At 38.8% G+C, this 7985-nt stretch overlaps 1 long non-coding RNA gene across 1 annotated transcript; it reads left to right on the forward strand.

Annotated features, from left to right (window-relative positions):
* Positions 1-4293: 4293 nt before the first annotated feature.
* LOC129529107 (uncharacterized) lies at positions 4294-7583 on the forward strand. Its single transcript, XR_008674514.1, has 2 exons — positions 4294-4385; positions 6877-7583. It is a non-coding gene; the product is annotated as an uncharacterized lncRNA (long non-coding RNA).
* The last annotated feature ends 402 nt before the right edge of the window (positions 7584-7985 follow it).

Below are 7985 nucleotides of genomic sequence, written 5' to 3' on the forward strand. Positions count from 1 at the left end.
TGTGCCCTACAGTAGAAGGGATTTCAAATCACCATGCAAATCTGCACAACCCTACATGGGAGAATGATGGATCATTGAAAGATGGATGTAGTATCTCTGCATTAGCTATAAATTATAACTGCAGCTACCTCTTACTTCTCTGTAGAGGGCAAGTAGGAGAGAACCTATAACTGCACCATGTAGGTTGAAAATTGATCATCAGTGGATACTTCGAAATATCCTACTATGCAAAGTAATATGCTAAACAAACTCCCCCCAACCTTAAACTTTTACTATTCCTTATCACAGACTCTTAGATTTATGTTAGGGATAGGGCTGTGTAATCTCAGAGTTGGGAATGGTACAGATTTGGTCCAGGGACTGGGGTAAAAGTTCAGAAATGGAATTAGGTTGGAATTAAAGTGGTGTCGTTGCCTTGGGTAAATACCTGGGTTTCATTGTCTCACTCCAAGAAGATTAAAAGAAGATCTCCCAAATAGGAGATCCGGCTTGTGGCAAGAGAACCAGATATTATAGGCAGGCTTGAGGAGGCGGTGTCTGATTTATGTAAGGCCCACAGATTGGTTGGACCTGGTGTGACGTTTACATAGCCAGCAGGGAAGGCTGCCCACCCCACCCTAATCTTATTATGCAAATGAGCTTTCCACTTGGCCAGTGTCATCTTGTCTGCTCTTTACTGTACACATGGCTGACAAAGAAGGGAAGATGGAGCTGCCATGTTTGATATGGCTAGCCCCAGGTAGCCTTTTCCTATTGGCACAACTGCCATCATTCACGCTTACAAGCTTCTAGCTTGCTTGCCTATGTCTGCAGCTAAATTTTACAGGCTGCTCTTTGTTACAGAATGATTTGGGGACTGCTTTTCATTAAAAGGAAAACCTTACTGAGGACTCCTATACTTTCACCATCTGCCTAAGATTTCATCTTAACTCTTACATCAGAATTAGGTTGCACCCGAAAAGTGTGTGATGTAGAGTCATCTGTTTACCACACTTGAAGGTCTCAGGAATGGTCCTCAAGTGCCATGTTTGTTTATTCTCTGAGCGTTTACAAGAATCTTGAATCATCTGCATCTCTTTTGAAACTACAATAGGTGTCTTCATTTGATTTCTGCTAATAAATAGACTTAGCTACTTATTATTAATTGAATTCATTTTATTTCACACTTGAAGTTTGCAGAGTGTACACAATATTCTTTTCAAAGACTTTCTGGTTATGCCAACCTTATTTGGTATAGTATTTTTAGACTGTGAGGGCATTGGAGGAGTTAGTTCACAGTGGGCTCTCTTATTCTCAGCTCCAGGGTAGATCTTTATCTTTTTAATCACAAAAAACACAAATTGTAAATCATTTAAACAGTACAGGAATGAATAAATAAAGGTCTTTATACTTGGATTTGGAGTTAAGATTGGGGTAAGAGACGGGCACGGAGTAATATTCAGGTACATCAACCATGTGCATTAACAGGTAATAAGAAACAGTGATTTCACATTTTAACTGGACTGAAAATGCAGCAAGTAAATGACTGCACTAACCTAACCCATCATCAAACAGGAATGCTTTTCTTGGAAACTTGGTTGTGAAGGTGAGAAGGGCAGTAATTACATGGGTCTGCATGGTCAAAAGAGTTTAACATTTTTGTTGTTATTGTTAATTAAAGGCAACTCTTGGGATTTGTAAAAGCTGATAAGAGGAGAGATTCTTCCAACACAACTGGGACTAAATCTGCAGATGGCACACGAAGCAGAGCCAAACCCACTCCCACCCTTCTGTTGTGTAGGGCTGATGTTCCTGGCTTTCCTTCAGGTACCAGATGGAAACCACTCTTGAGCAACCCTCCTTGGTGACTCACTGGCTCATTATCCTACAACCAGCTCAAGTATTTATACACATTGTCATTTGATCTGGTGAATTCTTCAGAACATTTGGACTTGATTGGTCATTTTATTGACCCCATTATTGACTATCATGTGTGGTATTTAACTGAAGAGGTATTTTTGAACAGTCACATATACTTTTCCTACATAAAGGCAAGCATTTGTCCAAGGCAGCCAGTCATAGGAAAGGGTAGTAAAGACTTTTGCTTCTATTCTCTCTAGAGTTCTTGCAATAAGCAGCCCCTTAATGAAGCCAGATGCATCCACTTGCACTTGGCTACAGCATGATCAGTGAAAATGACGCAGAGCTGTAATTTTAATATGCCAATTATTTTCTAAAGAAAAATATAGGACTGCTTTATATACAAAAAGTCATTTGTGTCTGTTTCACACATTGTAAGTTCTTTGCACTGGGTTTGAATGTTTACTCTAGAATAAAGCCATCATATTTATAAGGTTTAGTGTTGCTGTAAAATTTCTGGCTCCAAAAAATATTTGTAAAGTCTTTGTCATAAATCATTTTTAACTTTGTAAATTTGTCAATTGTATAACATATGTCAGGTAAACTGCACATGACCAGACAGTTTTATGAACATAAGCCGAGGCCAGCCTATTGTCTCATGCCAGCTTATGCACAGGTTGGCAGTAGACACCTTCATAAAGAAAGAGATAAATCTGATTCAAGCTTTAAAATAGATTACTCATTTATTGGCCCCTTTTACTACCATTTATAAGCTTGCAATTTTTGAAATAAAAGGGGATCAATCTGTCACTTAAAACTACATGTTTTATTTATTTATTTAAAATATCCTTTCTTAGGTTTTGGGAAAAGTTTCTAAGTAAAAATCACTCACAAATGCACCCTTCTAAAGATAACACTGATAGCATTTTTATTTTTCTTATGGTTTAGTAGTAAGAATTGGACGTGGAATCGTTGTGTTAGGGGAGGGTAATGTATTTGCTTAAGAATAAACATAAAATATAACTGGTAGATTGAATTGGGTTTAGGTATGTTTGAATATGCTCTAAATGTGGTGCAACTAGAAATGATATGCGTCAAGAAAAGGACACACTGGGAGGAAAAGACGGGCAAAAAGAGACTGCGCAATATTTACATTTTTGAAACAATAAAGAAGTAAGCCAAGAATTCATTCTGGAGTTCAAACAAATAAAGCAGAGGTCTTGCTAAGATGCAACTGAGTAGGAACAACCCCTTTTTATCCCAATTATGGGGGCCCGCTTCTTAGGGTAATGATATTATTAGGCTGGTGCAAACATAATTACAGCTTTTGCCATTACTTTTAAATGGCAAAAGCTGAAATTATGTTTGTACCATCCTACCACAATGAGAAATGCTGCATGCAATTGAAGTAAGCAGTAATTAGGGACAAAGGTATGTGTGTTCTAGAAAGCTCTACCAAGGGAAGGTCAGGAAAGGAGTTTGAGAGGTTTGCTCAATGGGAAAAGGAAGAGATCATGAGGGGAATGGACTGGGATTCTAAGTAGAAAAAAATGTTATGGGGCCCTCAGGTCAGAGGGGCAGATTCAGACAGTGTTTAAATGGGTGGGCTTTGAGTTCAGACTCCCTGGGTTCAAATCGTGGTTGAGCAAGCAACCTAGCCTCTTAGTTTCCTTGATAGAAAAATGAGACTGGTAATGGCTGTGGTGAAGATTGTGAGAATTAAAGGATGTAGAATGCTTAAAACAGCACTTTATTTGGCTCATAGTAAAGTAACTGGATAAATATTAGCTATTATTATCCCACAGTGACTTGATCGTGTGCTTAGTGTAGACAAGCTGAGGTGTTGAAGCATTGCTTGCCCATTGCTGCATGGAAGAAATCTGAGGATTAAGACATGGCAAAATGGGTTTTCCTGCAGGGTTTATGAAACGGCTTGCATTAGTAACAAGGGGAGGGGGCTTTTTCTATTTCAATAACATTCCCTGCACTTTAGAAAATGTATTCTGCTCATTTCCTACCTAGAGATTTAGGACTGGGAGATGAGAGTCAACATTTGTATATTTTTACATTTGTGGTGCCCTAACATGTGATTTGCCTTTTGATTTTTTATTTAATATTGTCATAAGCCTTTTCCAGTTAGATCTTTTTATACTGTTAATGCTTAACTAATATTAATATTATAATATTAACATGCTTATTATTAATGTCCACATGATAGAGTATTATATGATTGTATTACGATGTACTTAACTATTGTTTACTATTAGAAATTTTATGAATTCTGATATTTTCCTGTTATAAATGATGTGGCAATGAGCCTTTCTTACTCATTCATTTCCTTAGGAACTACTTATTGAACACCCACTATATCCCAAGCTCTCTGGGAGGCACTGGGAAGAGCAGTGAACTTGAAATAAATCTTGGTACATCTCTGATGTTCTTTAGGGTAGATTGCTGGAAGCAAAATTGCTGTTCAGAAGAAATGAACATTTTAAGGCTCTTGATATCTATTGCCACATACTACTTAGAAACATGCTGATTTACAGGTCTGTAGTAATAGATCATACAATTCATCTTGAATCAAATATAATGTTTGTCTCTCTTTCTTTTCCTTCCTTCCTTCCTTCTTTCTTTCTTTCTTTCTTTCCGCTTCCTTCCTTCCTTTTTTCCTTCCTTCCTTCCTTCCTTCCTTCCTTTTTTGAGTCAGGGTCTTACTCTGTCTCCCAGGCTGGAATGCAGTGGCTCAATCATGGCTCACTGCAGACTCAAGATCCTGGGCTCAAGCAGCCCTCCTGCCTCAGCCTCCTGAGTATCTAGAACCACCAGTGTTTGCCATCAAGCCTGAATAATTTTTTCATGTTTTTTTAAGGTAGGGTCACTATATTGCCCAGGTTGGTCTTGAACTTCTGGCCTCAAATGATCCTCTTGCCTCAGTCTCCCAAAGTGCTGGGATTACAGGCATGAGCCACCACACCTGGCCAAATAAAATGTTTTTTAGGTATTCACATAAGTTTAAAAACATCTCCACCCACTTCAGAAAGCAGATGGAAACTCAATTCTGAGAAATGGTTTTCCCTTTTTACATCAGGACTTACAGTATAGTGAATAAACTACAGCAATTCATTTAACTTGGTGAAATCATTTTAAAAGACTGGAAATAAGAATGAGAAAGATGGTGAAAGAATAAAACATTTGCTATTGATTAACCAAGCAATATACTTTTATAAAACACGTTTCCATATTTTGAAAGCAAAGGGACATGATTTGAGGATAAGTGTTCAAAAGATTATGACAAAAACAATACTATAGTGAGATTCTAAATGATTTCAATTTTCCCCTTTATTTTAAACTATTGGATATGTGGAAATAGGATGCATCAAAGATTGGCCACATGGAAAAGGGAAAAATGGAGTGATGGGGCAGAACACATTAGGTGCCAGCAACGCAATGAAACTCAATAGGCATTAAAAACAAATGCAAAACTTGGTCCACTAATCAAGCTATAAGCCTTGTTTCAATGTGCTTTTTATTAAAATGAAAATCTTCCTTTACATCCCTGGAACCATAGATTAATTCCTGTCTTTATTCTTGTGGATTAAGGAGCTACCTGCTCAGGATTTTAAAACAAGATCACGAAAAACAGTTTCCTTTGAAAAATTTTTGTTGGAGAACATTTTCTTGGTGTTAAATTTAGAGCCTCATCAGTGGCAGAATAGGTGAAAATGACCCCTAGGCTCACAGCACATAATCAGTGTAGGTTCCAGGAGAAGACAATGAGTTGGTACCCTCCTTAGAGGTCCAGAAAGAGGTCACTGGCTCATTTCCTGAGAAGGGAAAGTCTGATACCTGCAAAAGACTACCTACAAGCCTTGGCTCAGAAGCAGGATTCCTGTTTCTGAAATGGTTAAGTGTTCAGAATCACCATACTCTCAGGAATACTGCTACCACTACCGCAGCTACCATTTAAGCTGTTACCGTATGCTGAATACTCTAACGACTTTCGTACGCAAACTTGTTATACCTTCCCAAAAGCCAGGGAAAGATATTCTATTGACCTCTATAAGGCAAAGAAAGTGAGCCATGGAAGGGTTTGATTGCATGTGTAAGATCATACAACTCCCATAAAAGGGTTTGAACTCAGAACTTACTTTAAAAACTTTGAATGGAGGATTGCTCAAAGAATGTACTTGGAAAACAACATAAGAATCCAGTTTCCCGACCTGAAATACAGGGTGAATAGGAGCACCAACAAGGTAACTTAATGCTAAGTGGATGAGATCTAGAATCCTGAAATCCCTACCAACTCACAAGAAGGTCAGTCTCCGACCCTAGGGAATTTGTAAGGATTAGATCTTAGTTGTAATGGTTAAAATACATCATAGGGAAACCTGAGGTCATTCTTGAAACTATAAGCCTGTGCCTGTGTTCTCCCAAAAGAGCTGACGTGCCAGGCACAGTTTTCCTAATCAAAATCCCCTTCATCTTAGCTGAGTTTAAAATGATACTTCTTGGTCACTCGAACCACTAAAAAGAAACTAAAACGGGCCAAATTTGTCCTGAAGTCCTCTCCAAATAACAAATCTTAGAGTGAAACTTCAGAAAGCAAAGAAAGGAAGCCCCTTTGAGTTGATAGTATAGAGGATACCCCCTGCAGATTCTAGTCATTTCTATAACATGCAAAGCTCAGTACAGAGAGGCTCAAAGAAAGCTCAGGTAAAGGCAACGCTCATCTCTCTCTCCTTTTCTAAGTCTTGCCTGGATTCTGTATAAGCAGATAAGCTGATCTCACTCAAAGTGGAAGTCAGTGCTTATTAACGGCACACAGTGAGAGAAGTACAAAAACTGAGAGTGTTTTGACATTTTTATGGAAATTTGCCATTGCCATGTGTTCTGGTTAACAATTGCTGTTTAACAAACATCCAAAATAAAACAAAGTGGTCTAAAACAAAAATGTATTATCACATTTCATGGTTATATGGGTTGACTGGGCTCAGCTGGGCATTTCTCATGTGATGTCTGTCTTGTGTTTGCTTTTAGAAGGCAGCTGGAGCTGGAGTTAACTAACGACTCAGTTGGACAAGGTCTCCAGAATGGTTCCTTCATTCACATACTGGGCACCTCATCTGGAATGGCTAGAACAGCTGGAGGCTGGCTGGGCGTGTGTCTCCATGCAGCCTCTCCATTTGGATAGGTTGGGCTTCTCTCACCGTGGTGGTCTCAGAATAGTCCTACCTCTTAACTGGTAGGTGGCTTCTCCTAGAGAACACACAGCAAGAGACCAGGGCTGGGAACTGCAAGGCTTCTGGTGAACTAGCCTGGAAGTCACACAGCATCACTTCTACCACATTCTGTTGCTCACACCCACAGGCACAGCCCAGATATAAGAGGAAGAAGCGGACATATAGGGATAGGAATACCAGAAAGTGTTCTTCATCAGGGTTGTCTTTGGAAACTAGCTACCACAACATGATATCCAAGTGCATGATGACCAAACTTATCTTGCTGAGCTCTGTATGAACTGGTTCAGGAGTACAACTCACATGGCAATTTGCACATGACACGTGCTGCCTACTGGTCATATAGATTGGATTCAAGCATTACCACAAACGGTTTGAGAATTCTAACCTCTTAATCTCTGCTTCTGCCCAATCTGTCCTTATTTCTACAACTACACTCAACATTGGTTTTCAACCTCAGTATATTCCTTTGATTCTCACATATTAAATTAACTTTTTCTTCAGCAACTCCCTGGAAGCAGTTTTTTTTTTCTAGCCGCATACATTTGATCTCAAGCTCTCCTCCTGCTCGACCCTCTTCTTACTTTGGCTCTGCTGTATTTTTCTTCAACCAAGCCTTGCTTTATAGCATGAGCAGCTCAGTACTACCAAACAACACTTGCAGACTTCTGTGATGTTCACTTTTGCCTCATGAAATTTACATTATAAAAAAGAAAACCTTTACAGATTGACAAGAGTAAACAAGCAGGCTTCTTTAATATGATTAATGTCATTTTTCTCTCTTGTCAGGGATTTGGAGATGCAGAGATTTCCATTAAAAAATTATTTTGAAAATGTCAGAACACCCAATAGCAGAAGAGTAAAAACACCTTTCCCCATTATCCATATTCAGCAGTCCTCAAGACAATT

This window comes from Gorilla gorilla, chromosome 21 (assembly GCF_029281585.2).
Source record: "Gorilla gorilla gorilla isolate KB3781 chromosome 21, NHGRI_mGorGor1-v2.1_pri, whole genome shotgun sequence".
In the NCBI taxonomy this organism is placed as follows: domain Eukaryota; kingdom Metazoa; phylum Chordata; class Mammalia; order Primates; family Hominidae; genus Gorilla; species Gorilla gorilla.